The sequence below is a fragment of the Eublepharis macularius genome, chromosome 7 (genome assembly GCF_028583425.1).
Source record: "Eublepharis macularius isolate TG4126 chromosome 7, MPM_Emac_v1.0, whole genome shotgun sequence".
Lineage (NCBI taxonomy): Eukaryota > Metazoa > Chordata > Lepidosauria > Squamata > Eublepharidae > Eublepharis > Eublepharis macularius.
The window spans coordinates 67430698-67447777 of NC_072796.1; positions in this window are offsets into that span (position 1 = coordinate 67430698).

Here is a 17080-nt window from a genome sequence, read left to right on the forward strand (position 1 = left end):
CAGTTGGAGGAGTGGATAGGCCAGGGACCCGCCACCGTGGGATGCATGGTGATGGACAGTGGTAGCAACATGAGGGCAGCAGCGGATCTAGTGAGCCAAGAGCACATTTACAGTGTGGCCCATAAGCTTCACCTAGTGGTGAGAGATGCGCTTGGGGCGGGCTCCTCGAAGGAACCCCGTGATCCCTGGACTCATGACTTCCAGTTACTGCTCCAGAAATGTCAGAGGTTCACGAGTCACTTCTCGTGCAGCGTGACAGCCACTCACGAACTGCACCAGAAGCAGGTCAGGACAGGTGTGCCGGAGCACGCACTGATCGCTGACATCAGCACTCGCTGGAACTCTACCTGTGCCATGCTTGAGTGCTTGGTGGAGCAGCAGGCCGCACTCCACGCATGGCTCTCCGAGAGCCACGGTGCGAGTCAGGTGGGTGAGTTCAGCCGGGAGGATTGGCTCACCATCACCCAGACAGTGGAGGTCCTGAAGCCTTTCAAGGACTTCACTGTGGTGGTCTCGTCAGACACGGCAACCCTGGGTCTGGTCATTCCCCTGGTGCACACGCTCCAGAGGAATCTGGCCACCCTTGTAGACCCAGACGCACCTCATGCTGACCTCGTTCCAGCAGTGCGTGCACTGGTGAGGAGGCTGCAGCGTGGCATAGTTGCCAGGCTAACTCCTCTCACTCAGAATGAGTCATACATGTTGGCGACCATGTGTGACCTGCACATTAAGGGCACTTTTGCTGAGCGGAACGGGAACCTCACCCAAGCCAGAGATGCCCTCTGTACTTGGGTGAGGCGCAGGCAGGCCAAGAGGGGACGCCTGTCACCAGAGGGGACGAGAGAGGGGCCCTGCCATGCGGGTCCCTCTCACACCCCCTCTGACCGAGCTCACCCCGCGGCCACCACCGGAGTGCCAATGGAGATGGAGATGCTCCAGTGGGCCCTCGGCCCCTCTGGGATTGTGAGGAATGTGAGAAAGGATTCGGCGGAGGCAGTGGTCAGGGACTACCTTGCGGAGCCCTGCGAGTTGCTCTCCACCGATCTGCTCAGCTACTGGGCCAAGAAGGAATCGGTCTGGCTGGACCTCTCCCTCGAGGTGCAGTGGCTGCTCTCATGCCCTCCAAAGAGCGTGGAGAGCGAGCGCGTCTTCTCTCATGCGGGCATCATTGTCAGCCCACATCGCTCTCGCCTCCTGTGGAGAGTCGAGCAGTTGACCTTCCTGAAGGTCAACTGAAGGTCAACTCTCGCCTCTTCGATTTCTCAGGACTGGACTTCCAGAGTGACTGAGGTGAGCCCGACTTGTGGCCTGCATCCTCTGCGAGTCCAGTCCTTTGGAATCACTCTCTCCTCTGCACAAAACTCTGTAGACGCAGTTAAAACCGGCCAGCAGAAGGAGGGTGGTTAGGTACCAGTGGCAAAGGGAATCCACCCTGCAATTTGAACAGCCCCCCCCAAAGGGAATTTAAAACATCTCCCAGTACTGTGATAGACCCTGTGGGACCAAATTTATTCTGAAAAATAATGACATGCCCCAGTAATGTTGATTGCTGCTGGAGGGAGAAATAGTTTAAGATAGGGACTGCTTAGGTAGGGATGCTGATGTGCAGTGTTAAAATGTTAAATGGTTTTTGAATGTTTTAAATGTTTTTTCAAAGTTGAAATGTTAAAAAAAACAAAAAAAAGTTGAAATGTTAATGTTGGGTGTGCTTGGTGGGGTTGGGGGACAGTTGGGGGAGAGTTGGGGATGGGCACCAGCTGATGATGATGTCTCACAGATGTTTCCAGGTAGATGCTGAGGCTGGTGGAGGGGGAGGGAACCTCTGCAACACTGCTCCAGAAATGCCACTGTGTAGTGCCCGTGGCAGTGCCCGGTCCAGCTTTGTGTCGCTGAACTGAAAGCATAGCTGCAGGAAATGACAATGGTTCTGCTGGACCTTGTTGCAATGGTTTCCCCCTATTGAGTTTGGTTTGGGAGGGATGGGAGACGGCCTCACACGCCAAGAAATAAAGAGATTTTGAAAAAGAAATGTGTCTGTGTGGTTTTTGTTATTCTGTCCTTGTTTTCTGAAAAGGAGGATGTGTTATCTAGAGTGGTTAAGCTAATAAGTTGTATTTTTCAGGAATTGTGTTGTGCTTACTTGATTTGAAGTGAGTTGTGTTATTTTTTGGCTAGGATAATGCTGGCATGCCCTTTGGTGTGCCCTACTACTGTGTAACCTAAATCTGTTCAAGAAATAAAGTGTTTTTGACAGGAATTGTGTTTTTGGTGATTCTCTGATTTGAGGTTAGTTGTGTTAATTTTGTCTAGTAGACTGCTTTTTTCATGCTCTGTTGTTCCCTCCCACTGTGTAACCTAAAGCTGTTCAAAAAATTAAGCATTTACAAAAGTTGTTTTTTGGGGGGGGGACTCTTTGATGTGAAGTGAATTGTGTTATTCTTGTGTGTGGGGGACTGCTAGTGTGATGTGCCATGATGCTTTGCCCAATTGTACTTTGAAAGTGAGAAAATAAATTTTTTAAAACTTGATTCAGTGTGTGTTCGTGGTTCATTCTTTGTTGTAAGGTTGGTTCCCAGCATAGGGAACAATGGGGCTGGTAGGCCAGCCATCTCTGTAGGTGGTGGGGGAATTTGGGGGAGGGTGTCTGTGGTTCAGGTGCCCTTTCACAGGGACAAGCTGGCACTCAGGAGTGTGCCCACCATTGTGGCACCCCTGGGCTGTGCAGAATTGCCCTGGGAAAGAGAGTTTAAAAGTTCTCAGCATAGGGAACAATGGGGGACAGCTGGCCAGCCTGCTCCTGGGGTTCTGGTGGGTGCGGGGCTGCTGAGGGTGGATTTGGGTCCATGAGGGGCTTCTGGGGGGATTTGGTCCTGTGTGTGGCTGCTGGGGGGGATTTGGGTCTGTGTGGGGCTGTAGGGGGTGGATTTTGGGGGCTGAGAGCACCTACTTGGGGTGGCCATAAAATGGCCCCCCAAAGTGGGAGCAGGCTGAGCCTTGGTGGAGGGTGGGAGGAAAGGTGGAAGAAGGGCCCCTGAGGGTTGGGGGCATTTTGCATGCAAAATGCCACCCCTACCCAGAAAAGCCTCTTCTTTTTCCCCCCTCATAGGATATAATGGAGAAAAGGAGGGGGCTAAGGGCAGCTTCTTTGGGAGGCCATAAAATGGCCCCCCAAAGTGGGAGCAGGCTGAGCCTTGGTGGAAAGTGGGAGGACAGGTGGGAGAAGGGCCCCTGAGGGTTGGGAGCATTTTGCATGCAAAATGCCACCCCTAGCAAGACAAGCCTCTCCTTTCTTTCCCCATAGGAAAAAAGGAAGAAAAGGAGGGGTGTTGAAGGGCAACTACTTGGGGAGGCCATAAAATGGCCCCCCAAAGTGGGAGCAGGCTGAGCCTTGGTGGAGGGTGGGAGGACAGGTGGGAGAAGGGCCCCTGAGGGTTGGGGGCATTTTGCATGCAAAATGACACCCCAGGCCACCTAGCAAGATAAGGACTTGTTTTTCCCCATAGAGAACAATGGAAAGTGTAGGAGGATGGGGGTACCTTGTTTGGGGGGGCATAACATGGTCCCCCAAAGTCCAATCGTTCTGAAACTTGGGGGGTAGTTAGAGACGAGTTAGGTGAAGGTCCCCACCAAGTTTGCCGTGATTCGGTGGGAAAATGCCTCCCCAAGGCTTCCGGAAAGCCAAGAGAGGGTTTTCCCATTGAAATCAATAGCCGGAACAAGCCGAAATATCGAAACGATTACCGAATTGCGAATACCGAAACGGCTTGCCGTTTCGGTATTAGCGATTACTGAAACAGTTTGCTGTTTCGGTAATAACCGAAACAGGAATACTGAATCTCTCTGGCCTTGCTCACCCCTACTCACAACAACAGAGAGACACTTAATACCCCTGATTTTATGAATCAAATTAAGCCCCAGTTTGACTGTGAAGGAAGACAAAGAGACAGTAAAGGAGGATTTTGATGCATGGTATATGAATGAATTGGAATCTTAAGCAAGGAAACTGCTATCTTTGATCCATAATGCAAATAAGAAAACAATATTCTTTAGCAAACTTACTGACATTTGACACTATGTAACTTACCTTGTAATATTCCATCAGATATAAAGCTGCCATAATCACATTACCAAGTTCTCTTTTTCACTGAGTGAGCCATGTTGTCTCATAGCATCCATGTTGTCCCCTGAACAGGAAAAAAAGATCAATACAAAGCTTTCTGTAACAGAAGTATGCATATGGGAACTTGGACCTAATGGATGTGCTTCCAGTGAAATACATTCTGCATTATTTATTACCAATAAATAATTTGCTCTAGTGTTTCTGAATGTGCCAGAGAAGCACTTACAGCAATGTCTTTGGAGCATAGTTTAAAAGGGATTATTAATACATACATCATATAGACTAACTGCTTATTGTAGGTTTGAGTAGGGAAAAAAAGAAACCTTAGTTCCATTACATCAAACAACATTTATTGCTTATGATCAACAGACATTTTCAGTGTGGTGCTGTGAAACTATTCTTCCCTGTGGTGAGAATTCATAATACTATTCCCTAAGTGAAGATAACTAATTTATATGCTAGACATGGGCCCATTCCACACAGCACACTTTACGCTGGTGATACTGAGCATTCATGCTGATCAGTGCTGAAACAGTTGGGGTCCCATCATTTTATACTGCATGACCTCAAGACGATTTGGTGTCTGTTGATGAGTTGAGAGGTGTCTGTTTGGAACCACATTTTGTGGGGGCTGGAACCCCCACAAAAAAATATTTCGCATGTGTTGTAACATTGCAATGTTGGAATTCATCCCCCCTCATGTATTTGCTGATTGGGCTGTCCTGTGTCCACTGGAGAGGCAATTAGTGGCAAAGTTCTGGGGGAAAACAGGTACCTTTCATAGAATAATAGAATCATAGGGTTGGAAGGGACCACTAGGGTCATCTAGTCCAACCCCCTGCACAATGCAGGGATTTCACAGTTACCTCCCCCCCCAACACACATCCAGTGATCCTTACTGCATGCCCAGAAGATGGCAAAACACCCTCAGGATCCCTAGCCAAGTGGCCTGGGGAAAATTGCTGCCTGACCCCAAGGTTGTGATTGGCCTTACCCTTGGCATGTAAGAAGGGGCTGTCGGAACTAAGCACTGATGTAACCCTTCTTGCCCTCCCTCTCATGATCAGTCTAGGTTCACAGAATAAGTATTGCTGTCAGATGGCCATTTAGCCTCTGCTTAAACACCTCCAAAGAAGGAGAGCCCACCACCTCCTGAGCTTGTTCCACTTTCATTTTCGTTCTTGTTCCTCTCTTCTTTTTTTTAAGCCAAGCCAGGAAAGGGTTAAATGCTGCTTCTTCATTCCCTCCTAGCAGCTTCCCTGCTACTTTGTTTTGCAAACAGTGGTGTAAAATGGCTTGGGTTTTTTCCTCTTTGGCATTAGGAGAAGATGCCGAGTGGGAAGGGAAAGCAGCCACTTAATCCTTTCCTAAAAGCGGAGTGGAAAGAACCACCCGGGATTAAAGAAACAGAAATATAATCTATTTAAAGTGCTGATACTCCCAAAATCATGTACATTTTCAAAGTGCAATTCATACATCAAATACAATGATCATACATCAAATACAAAATACAAAATTGTAAGAAATAGGACTACACATTCCACTCCCGTTTATTCCAAGGAAGCAGGATGCCAACTCCAAGTCCAATAAGCAGGTAAGTGCTATACTTATTACACAAGTGCAAGTCTCATCTGGTTCTTTTTTCTTTCTTATAGGTTTTCTTCAATGTTCCATAAAAGGGATCCTGAAAGATGGTCACCCAAACTGGGGGCTGGCTGCAATGCCAGATTTCGTCTTCCGACTTCCTCAGGGGCAGGCAAAGGATCATTATAACATTCATATGCAATATAAGGCTCGCATCAATAAAATAAATATTAAATATATAAAATAAATTTAAGTTGCTGAACCTTACCCGTCTAAGGATTGATTATTTCACATGTTCACTTTCCCATGGAGCCCGGAGAGTGACGCTAACACAAAGGTACCGTGTACCTCCTTAGATTTTTTATTAACTTATATAATGATGCCCATCCTGTTTCTATTAAAGTTACAGTAACCAAACACAACTAATTCAACCTAAAAAGCAGTTTAATGATAACTCATTATTTAAGCCCTGTTCAATGAAAAAATCCACCTGATGAGTTGTCGCCTTGACAACTCATCCTCCACATGCAGTATCCACAAGCACTTACCTTTGGTTGTGTTACCAGAACTGCTATTATAGGGAAATTAGCTGCAGTCTGGGTTTAATTATTGCGGATCTTAACCAGCTATACCAGAGTCCCTCTTCCAGATTACTCGTGCAATAAAGAGGTGAGACTAATAAAGATAAAACGTGTTTTTACTAATAGTGTTGTATATGCCTATAATAACACACACAAGCAAGGTACATACAAGAAACTAAGAAATAAAGAGCAGGAAAAATAGAGCTGTTAGCGTTAGCAGGAGGATCCACTTGAGATGGACGGAACTGGGTATACTCACCTGATCACGGCATGAAAGAAAGATGTAGCAGCGAAGCGTGGTGGTATCTAATGCCTGCACTAGACACGCAGAGAGACGGCAGAGGTTCAGGATAGGAATGACATGCTCAGGGCGACAGACGGGGGTCTGGAGAGGAATGGTATGTGCATCTCATGGCAGGGCTAAGCCTGCTTAAGTACCCCAAAATGTACCCTGGGGCAAGTGCCTTCCATGTGGTTCTCAAAAGGGGAACAAAGGCTTAATGGGTCTACAACTATCCTTGATGGGCCACTTATGATTGTGACACCTCGGGAAGAGGGTACAAAGGAGGGGAGGGGAGTGCCAGGCGGGTTGATTGGATCTGCCAGGAAGCTGGAGTTGTCTTGATGGCATCCGCTCTGGAATGCGGCGGTTGTATTGAGATGCGTCCATTAAGTGTCCTGGACAGCTGGCACGTAGCTTCCATTCCGGGGCGGCTTCCAAGATATGCATAACAGGGCGAGGCTGGCTGCTGCGGATGTGACCGGCTTGCTTTCACAAAATGGCAGCCGCAGAGTAAACTGTCCAAGCTGGTCCTTTGCTGCCTGGGAACATGGTTTCTCCCTTGGCACAGCTTGGGCTTGCTAGCAGGCTGCTCAGTGGTGAGGGCAGACCCAGTGACCATCCTGCAAGGGCCTCTCTGTGGGAACTGACCAGGGGGTGCCTGGCCAGGCTCGTGGAGATTCCCTCCGGCTGGCACTGTGTTGCTGGCAGCATGGTCCTGGGCCCAGGTGAGATAGGTGACCAAGGAGGCAGGAAACAGCCATAGATGGCACAGTCCATTGCAGCAGGGAGAACAGGATACAAGCATGGGCAATGCTGCCCCAAAAACAGAGTCTTTGGTGGATCTTTAAAACAGCAACACAGGAAACTGACATAGTCCATGGCAGGCCCCATAACAGGAGGAGGGGGGGCCTTGCAACAGTTGTGCTTCCAAAGAAGTTCAGCCCCCCCCCCATTAAGAAGGGCTGTTACTTGAAGAAAATGATGTAGTGACTGGGCCAGAATTAATCTTCTTCTCCTAAGAAATATAACCCCTCTTCTTTTTGGCATGAAAAGGAGCCTCAACTCACTACTCAATTACAGTTATATTACTGAGGAGAAGAAGATTAAATCTGGCCCAGTTTCAAAGGGGGTTTGGCTCTGAGGAGGATCCCCAGTCTGTTCTGAAGGGGAAACAGTTTTAGACTACTCAGGAGATAGAAATACCCTCTAGTTTCAAGAAAAGAGCGAGTTAGGCACATAAAGAAAGTGACCAGTCCAGAAAACCTAAATTGTCATAGGAAGCTTCCGGAAGAAATGTTGTTGCTGTAACTAAATTACTAAGTAAAACACCACTCACTTTTAAGAACCACGAATATATGAAAATAAGCTTCAAGGATATTATTTTGCCTGTTACAGAATTTTACCTCCACTCTTCTATCCCCTGACTACACTTACTCAATCCCTGCCTGTTAAAAAGTTATTTCTTTTTTATTGTTATATAGTGCCATTTTGAAGCAAAAAAGGAAGAGGGCTCCTGCTTTTCTTCATCAAGTTCCTGGGCTGGGCTAAAAGCCAAAATTACATCTGTGTGTCAGGGTGGAACAACAGACTTTCTAAACCACAGATATTAACACACTACTTGGGGCAGCTCAGTCAAAGTAGGGAGATTGAATTTTGACAGGAAAATCTGCCTCTCAGTGGGGAGAGTGAAGGGGGGGGTCCTATCCTAGATGCCTTTCAAAGGGTTTTTTTTTTTAGAATATATAGCATGAATGTATAACATGTTGGTGATTGTATTTAAAATGCCTTGTAATCCTGGAGAAAGTGTCACTAGATTTATCTTCTGAAGAGTTCATCCAACAGTTGCCAATGAAATTGCTGTGTACAGTGCATTACTCTGCATTTGAATACCTGTTTCTAGGTGACAATTACACTGTCAGCATTTCTTTATGCACCAAGACTAATAAGCTTCTCTGTCAGCATTCTATGTCACCCCTCATTGGAGGTCAGACTAACTTTCAAGGTTAAAAACTGTCAAATCAATCACTCTCTGCTTTTAAGACTAACCAATTTTATTGTAGCATAAGCTTTCGAGAATCAAGTTCTCTTCGTCAGATGCATGGTACAGAAACACTGCATCTGACGAAGAGAACTTGATTCTCGAAAGCTTACGCTACAATAAAATTGGTTAGTCTTAAAGGTGCTACTGGACTCTTTTTGATTTTGCTACTACAGACTAACACGGCTAACTCCTCTGGATCTACTCTCTGCTTTGTAAGCTAGGTGGGAGTTATCTGTGTACACAGATAAAAGTTTGAGACTAGACATGGGCACAAACCCAAAAAAATTATCGAACTAGCGGATCGTGGTTCGGTGCGGACCACGATCCCGAATTCCCGAACAGCAACAACCATCTCCCGTCCCCGAAACGGACCTGGATCGTGGATCGTGGATTGTGGATCATGGAAAACGCAGCGGGGCCTGCCACTGTTCCCAGCGATACAGGAATGGTGGCTGATGCAAGAGCTCTGTCCCACTCCACTGCTTGCAGAAAGTGAAACCCAGCCTAGGAGACCATGGCTATTTATAAGCATGGGTCCCATTCAGCAACACAGGGGGTCTGTGTTTGGCCATTAGAGCTGCCTATCAGGGTTTGCAGGGATGAGATTGGAGTGCCCATGACTACAGAACACCCCCTTCCCCCTCCTTCCCCTACGTGTCTTCTCCCAATTTGTAACTGCTTTACAGCTCTGTGGTTGGAAGGAAGCCCTGCTGATCAAGGAAAGCTGGGCTTCCATTTGGGTTTCCAGGAGTCAGTATCCTCTACATCCTTGTGCATATTCCACGACAATGCCTTCTGCTGCTCAGAGATCCATCTTAGACCTTTTTTCTTTAGGAACGTAATTGTTGGCTTCTATCCAAAGACCTTCAGGTGATTCACACTAGGTTTGTGCCCATACCATAGTTCATATGGGGTACTGCTTGCACCTTTGATGGGCAGTCTATTTTGCAGGCAGGTAGCAGTGTTAATTGCTTCTCTACAGAATTTCTCAGGTAGCCCTACTTCAGGGAGTATGCACTTACTCATTTCAGTGAGAAAGCGATTCTTTCTCTCTGCCACTCCGTTGTGCTCTGGCGTGTATGACACTGTGACTTGATGCTGAATCCGCTGCTCGGTCATGTAATTTTTCATTTCACGTCCTACAGATTCATCTCCATTGTCAGTGCGGTGTGCCAATGGCCCTATCTGGAATCTGTTACTAACCATTGCTATATAAGCTTTAAATTTTTCCAGCACTTGATTTTTCTCTTTGATCATGTATGTTACAGTTTACTGGGAGATTGCATCAATGAAGGTGAGAATATATTTGTTGCTACTTGATGTTGCTATTCTCATTGGACAGCATAGGTCACTGTGTATAAAAATATAATGGCTGCCTTGCCTCATTTTCCTCAGCCCTCTCAAGCTGGTTCTGACTGTTTTTCTTTTACTGCAGCATATACATTTTTCTTCAAAAACATACTTTGTAAATTGCTTGCCTTTCATCAGATTATTGCTTTGAAGTTGGCTGATTGCATTTACAGCTCGATGCCCAAAAACGTCTGTGCCAGATTAATGAGCCATTCTTATGTTTTCAGGTCTCCTTTGCATTTGCAAAGTCAGCTACTTGCTGGCGCATTTCCTGGGCACACAGACCATTCCACTTCTTATCCACAGCTATTATTTCTCTGTCCTCCTTAATGAGACATTGTTTCCCAAAAGATACTTGCATGTTTTTCTCTGCAAGCATGCTTACAGAAAGCAGGCAAGTTTCCGAAGTTGGCACATAGAAGCACTTTGTTAGCAAGCTTTCCCAGGTTTGTTCGTATGGAAGTTTGCATCTTAATGTTCCAGACCCTATGCCTGCTATTTCTACAGATCTGCCATCTGCTACACACAACACCTTCTTTTTTTCTTCCTTTAGCGTTTCAAAGAAAGCTTTATTCCCTGTCATGTGAGCTCTACATGAGGGTTAACATACCAAAATTGGTCTCTAGGTTCTCTTTCTGTTAGCATAAAGCATTTCCTTGCAGGTTTTGGTTTATCACACTGGAAATTCTTCCCTGCTCCTCCCTTTCTTCTACAGGAAGAATCCTTTTGTTTAGAGAGAGGGAACTTCCTTTTGAAGTGTCTGCTTTCCCCACATTCATGGCAAAATGCAGCAGCTTTCTTGCTTAAATTTACAGCACCCATAGCACTTTCACAGTTCCTTAATCCAGACCTTCTGTCTGAGTTCTGGAATTCCTTATGTCTATTATACTCCTCCAGCATGCTTATGGCTTGGCTCAGAGTCAAATCTTTCTTAGCTTCTATTTGATTTACGAAACTTTCATATTCTGGTCGCAGGCTGATCAGCAACAGTAGTATCAGATCTTCATCAAGGAGATCTTTTCCAGCTGAGCAAAGCTGCTGGGCAAAAGCCAGAAAATCATCCAGGTGCTCATGCAAGCTCTGATCCTCTTCCATTCGAATATTGAACAACTTTCCTTTATAAAAACATTCTGCTCTTAAGTGAAGTATCTACATAAAGTCTTTGAACATCTTCCCAGATATTTTTAAGCTTTCTCACTATGAATCACTCGCAAAATATCCTGGTCCCCCAAACCTTTAAACAGGACCCCTTTGGCTTTGTCACTGCGTTTGACCCGTTTTCTTTGCCTTTCAGGTTCCTCATTTGTCAGTCTTGGATGCTTACTTGCATCCCAAACTCCTTGTTCTATGGGATGGGTCTTCATGGGGGCTTTCCAGATTACATAGTGTCTTTCATTCAGCCTTTCTATCACTGCAACTTGCTGAATTCTTTAAGCAGCCATTTTGTCCCTTTGTTCTCTCTCACACAGCTCATGCCGGGAGCCTCTGGTGAGTCTTATTCCTTTAATCAGAGATCAATTCACAAACCATCCTCTGCTACTATGTAGGCTCCGGTATATCTTAGGAATGATCTTGAGTCTGATTAAGGAATGAAGAGAGTTTATTCAGGAACTACAACTTTGATAGAAAGCAGAGAAATAGAATAGATACTAATTGCCTTACTAAACTGGGAGATAGGGACTTCCGGGAAGAAGCAGGAAGTAACTTAAGAATACCAATCTGGAGACATGCAAGAAGGATGGAAGAGAGGCTGAAAGAAGGATCTTATTTTGCTATCTATCTAATGGTCTGATTGGCTGCCCCTTGCAGGTATTCTGTGTCTTCTGCCTTCTCTGTATACAAGACATTGTAGTTCCAACAATATAAAGGGTGAACCATCTTTATCAGCCACCCTAAATTCTACAAATTGACTATTAAAAGGCTCTGGAGGTATCAGTTATTTCCTGGAACTTAGTTGGGTGGCATTCAAAATTTCTTGACAACAGCTTTGTACAAAGCTTACCCCTGACAGCATGAAGTTTTGCCTGCCGTTCCACTTTGCTAGCAGGCTTACCAGAGCAAGCATGCAGGTTCTCAGTGCTGGTGTATGGTTGAGCCCACCATTTTGACTATGCTTGGTGGGCTCCCATTGGACATACGATAGTGCAGCTATCCTTCCTGCCCTGCATTTCCACTGCAGCCTAGGGAAAAATACACTGTGCATGTATCCCCCCCCCCAAAGTTCCAAGGTCTCTTAATGCCAGAGTGAGCACAAGGGCTTCATGTAGTGGCACAAGGCTTTGCCCAATGTTATGCCCCCTTAGCAGGCTCACCTGCTGTGGAGGCTCCCAGAGCGGGTATGTGGTTGTGTCTGCCATTTATTTGCTTTCTTAGATGCTGGCCATTTTCCAATCTGGGGGTGGGTGGGAGGTAGCCTCCACTTTTCATTAATTAAAAAGACAGAGAGAGAGTGAGAGGAGAGAAACACCCTGCATAGGCTGTTGATGAGAAGTCTATTGCTGGCTCTGTTTCCTTGCCTAGTGCCTAGTGAGGGGGAGCTGCCTACTCAGGGTAGGTGGGTGGATTCCTGATAAGGCTTGTTTCAAGGGCTGAATGCTTCCAACCCTAGCCTTGGGTGAACTGTGATAACATCGCTTGGTACTACTACTACTAATAATAAATGAGCAATTGTTTTCCAGACATGGAAGTCAACACAGAAAGAATGAGGCATAAAGCCACAGCAGCTCCAGAAGAAGTCACCAGTGTAGCTGTCATCTGATGAAGAAGAGGAGTGGAATAATGCAGAGCTGGTGGCAAGGATTGAACTCTTGGTGAGGATGACCCAGCAGTCTTGGGTTTCTGCTGGCTGGTGGCCAGGAGAAGCCTCCAGGCTTAGGAAGATCACACAATGAGCTGCTCATCTCTCCTCTTCTTCACTTATAGACAGGGTGATTGCCTTGGAAGTTGGTCTCCTGGGCAACTCCACCAGCATTGGTTGGGTCACAGATATGGACTTGCAGGAGCTGGGTGGAGTGGATCAGCCAGATCAGCCACAGACCAGGGGTGGTGTTTTAGTGCCAGCAGTGGGCCAAGGACAGAAATCAAGTCCTGCAGACACATAGACAGCCGACAGCCAGGTTGTAGATGAATGCCTCGCACATAATACGCAGACTCAACACACCTACACATGGGATGATGTTGACACAAGGGAGTGGTCCATGGGGACTGATATAAAGGAGTCTTTATGGATATGGCCACCCTCACCCCCACGCAGGGCATCTGGGGAAGAAGTACTGGGATCCGAGGCCTTGGAGAAGGTACTAAATTTCTTACTTCCTGGTACCTCACATTCAGTGCTGCCTAGGTTACTGGCAGGACTATTGACTAAACTGGAGCAGCAGCAAGTGCCTTCGAAGCATCTGCCTTATGCAGAGCGGGCTTTGCTACTGGGGGATCACCTCCTGCCTGCCACAAAGTTGAAGATATGGCAGGGAGAGTATCTGGATGTATTTTCTCTTCTCTTTGGGGACCCTGAGGTAGGGAAAGACAGTAAGGATGTGAGAACACATCAAAAATGGTCAGCAGAGAGGATGTGTATGATGTTCCCTCGTCCTTAAATCACAGAAATAGCACCAGAGGTATTTTTAAAATTCCAAAAGGTCAGGTGAAATCAGGAGCTGAAAATGTATGTAATTCAGCACATATAACTGTGAGGTAAATGAGAAAATTCACCGACTTCAGTTCTTAAGCCCTTCACAGATTCTTAAAGGCTTAGGTTTTGAGGCTTTTGTTCCCTTGTTTTTTTTCCAAGCACTCTATGATACTTTCATTTAGTATTCTCTGTCACTTTTGGCATTAGGATTAGGAATGCTGGTATCCACTTTCTAGTACCCCAATCCCCTTCTCTCCAAACACCAGTGTTTTCCTTCAGTTGCTAACTGAATCTGAAGGTCTCCACAGGCCCTTTCCAACAAGCACACCTGATCAAGGATCTCTTCACTCTCCAGAGTTACCTCCCTGTTTGACTGGGTAGGGAAAATCTGCTCTCCTTAGAAGATCTATCCTCTTTCTTTGGCCCATTTGGGAGTCTGTACTCAGTCCCCAACCCCCCTTGCCAACTTTTCCCAGTTCTTATGTCGGTGTTCAAACTGTTCTTCCTTAGGATTCCATCTGTCAGGTTCTGGCAGTTAGATCCCCATAGTACTCCACTGCACACACTCTAGTGTATGAGTTAAAGTTACTTTATTAGAGAGCCATCGGTATTAGCAATCACAGACAAGGGCATTGGCAGAAGTGACGTGTAAAGGTTTGGAGGGGTTGATTATAGGGTGAGTTCCCGCCTGTAGGATATGGGCGGTTGGGATTCTGGCGTGAAAGAGCTGGGGGGGGGGGGTTTGCAATAGGAGGAAAGAAGAACTGGAGAAGCGAAGCAAAAAATGAAGTCATTTTTAGTTCCCAGGCTCAGCCGGCACTCGAGGACACATTCTCAAGCGGCTGTGAAAATGAAAGTAGACACCACAGTAGGAACTTGTAGATAAGCAACTCCCAGCCAAACAGGCTACTGATATGCAACTTCATATACTCTCAGAGGATCAGTACAGAGCACAGAATACAGAAAAGTACTCATGGCAGATATGTAGACAGACATATATGACACCATCTCCCAACTCCTTCATATTGGGCTTCATTCTCTGCTAGGACTGAAAAAGACCCTTCTCATTCAAATCTTGCTGCCTAATCAGATGCTTATCAGTCATCGCTCTCTGATTCTGTGAGGGATTAACTCTTGATAGTCCTGCCGCTGAGTGTACAGCCCTTCCAGGTTTGCTTTAAAAGTGCAGTTTGCCACAATCTGGAATAACTGGCTGTCAGATGACATGATTTATATGGGGGTGGTGATGTGCTTCTACCGCAGCAGGCAGTGCTGGCATCTCTAGCCCCAAACACTAGGACAGCTTATCGCAGGCAAGTATGGGAGTTTGGGTCCATTAGGAGGGTGGCAGATTTGGGACACCGATCTCACACATTCAGCACTTCTTAGTGTCCTTGAGACAGCAGGTTTTAGAGAGCAGAATCTTTACTGAGGCTGCTGAGGGAGTGGAGGATTCATCTGCATATTTTAGGATGCGTAAGACGTTGGAAGGATGGTCCAGAGAGGCACTGAGGACACCAGACAGCAGAAGGCCATTTACACGCTATCTCCTGAGGCTGCTCTGGCCTCTGCTCTGGGATATGGGACACAATGTGTCAGTAGCCATGAGGAGCTGCTATTCAGGGCAATGCCTTTCTGCGGAGCCTTGAGGATAAGTGAAGTGTTGGCAAAGTCATGGTGGGATGCATCCCAGAGGGCACTACAGTTCTCCGATGTAATGCTTGCACCAGGGGAGGCAAGGCTGTACATTCAGCAGTCCAAGACAGACCAGATGGGCAAGAGGCATCCGGGGGTCCTTAAGGCTGCAGGAGGTATTTGGCTTTGCCCTGTAAGGGCACTGGGCGACCACACGGGTGTCAGGGGTGGTGCCCCAGGCTACTTCTTTCAGCACTTTTAGGACACATTCCTTTCAGATTGGGGCTGCTTGGATGGTAGTGAGCTTCGGCCTGCCTAGCCAGGTTATTCAGCAGATTGGAATCTTTAAAAGTTACATTCAATAACTGGGGCCACTGGGCCTAGCAAAGCATCCTGAGCTTGGGTAATCATTTGATTTAGTGTCTTGCAGGTGAGTGCATATCTCAGAGCCCTGCCAGGGTCCTTGTTTTGGGCCACTCGATTGTCTTTTAGGCAAAAAGAAGGGCCAAAGCCAGTACTGGATGCACTTAGCTGGGCCTTCCCTCCCTTGCAAGTATCAGTTGGAGTGGCAAGTGTGGGATGTTGTGGGGCCAGCTCCTGCCCTCTCTTTACCAGGTTCTGAGGGAGGGCAGTCGTCCTGGAGTTCTGGTCATTCATTGAGGCGAAAATGACTTGGTGCAAATAAAAGGTGTTGCACTTGTAATTAGGAGCTTAAAATATTTGAAGAGGATTAGAGAGTTAAGCCCTGAGCCTTTGCTGGTTGGATGGAAATCCTGCAGAGCAGGGTCTGGAAGGGAGCAGCCAAACATGCAAGCATTGGGAAGGCCAGGTGGAATGCCAATTGGGCAATCAGCAAGGAGGTCTTGGCTATGGGGGGATTCAACGTGATAGGAGAGGGTACACCTTTTCAAGGAAGGTTTAATCTCTATCTGGTTTATCTTTGTGAGGGCCTGCACAACTTAGTGGTCAGCAGGTAGGGCAAGGGGTGTTAAGCTAGGCTAACCCTCTTGTGTGGTAAGAATAAGGTGGGCTGCTCAGAATAGATAGGGTTAATTGGCAAAAACCTGGAGGCATCATGGTGATGGGGTGTATGTCTGGAACAGGCCATCACAGGCTGAGCAGCTGGGTGGTGCTGTGAAGGAGTGCTCTTGTAGCTGAGCATCATCTCTTGAACCTTGTCGATGCCTTGTGGTCCATCAGTGGAGGCAGATGACACTGGGCATCTCTTGGCAGAGATTAATCATGCAGGCTTGGGATAAACAAGGCTGGTGAAAATACCACCTGAGTTTGGAGCCAGGGTAGACTTGCCCAGTGGGCACCCAAGGAGGTTGCCTAGCTCAGCCCGCCCTTAAAATATTCAGCTTAGATTCAAATAAGCAATGGTGTAGATCACCATTTAAATAATTAAATATATGAACATGAATAAACAACTAGTTGACTCCCCATAATCGTGTCTGTGTATTCATTATGGCGTTTTACATTCGAGGTGCTGGGGCAAGCTGCTAGGAAACTGCTTGTCACTTTATCTGCTGTCCTTTTCACCAGATTCTTCTGATGAGAAGAAAGGATTCTGTTGAATTGTTTAGTTCAAATTTAAAAATGAGCTCTAATTATTTGCTGTTTAAAAGAAAAGGGATGTAAGTGGATTGATGATAAATGCTGACACATCATACTGGAAAGCTGTTATCTGTGTAAATAAATAATACGTTTTCGCTTCCTTGGCCTCATGTTTAATAATTCAGGAATAATGCCACATCATTTTTCTATTGCAGGCTAATACCTTTGACCTTTAAGATGACAACTGCTGGTAGGCTAGCTCCTCTCACGAAGAATTTGAAAACGAGGGTTATGCGTG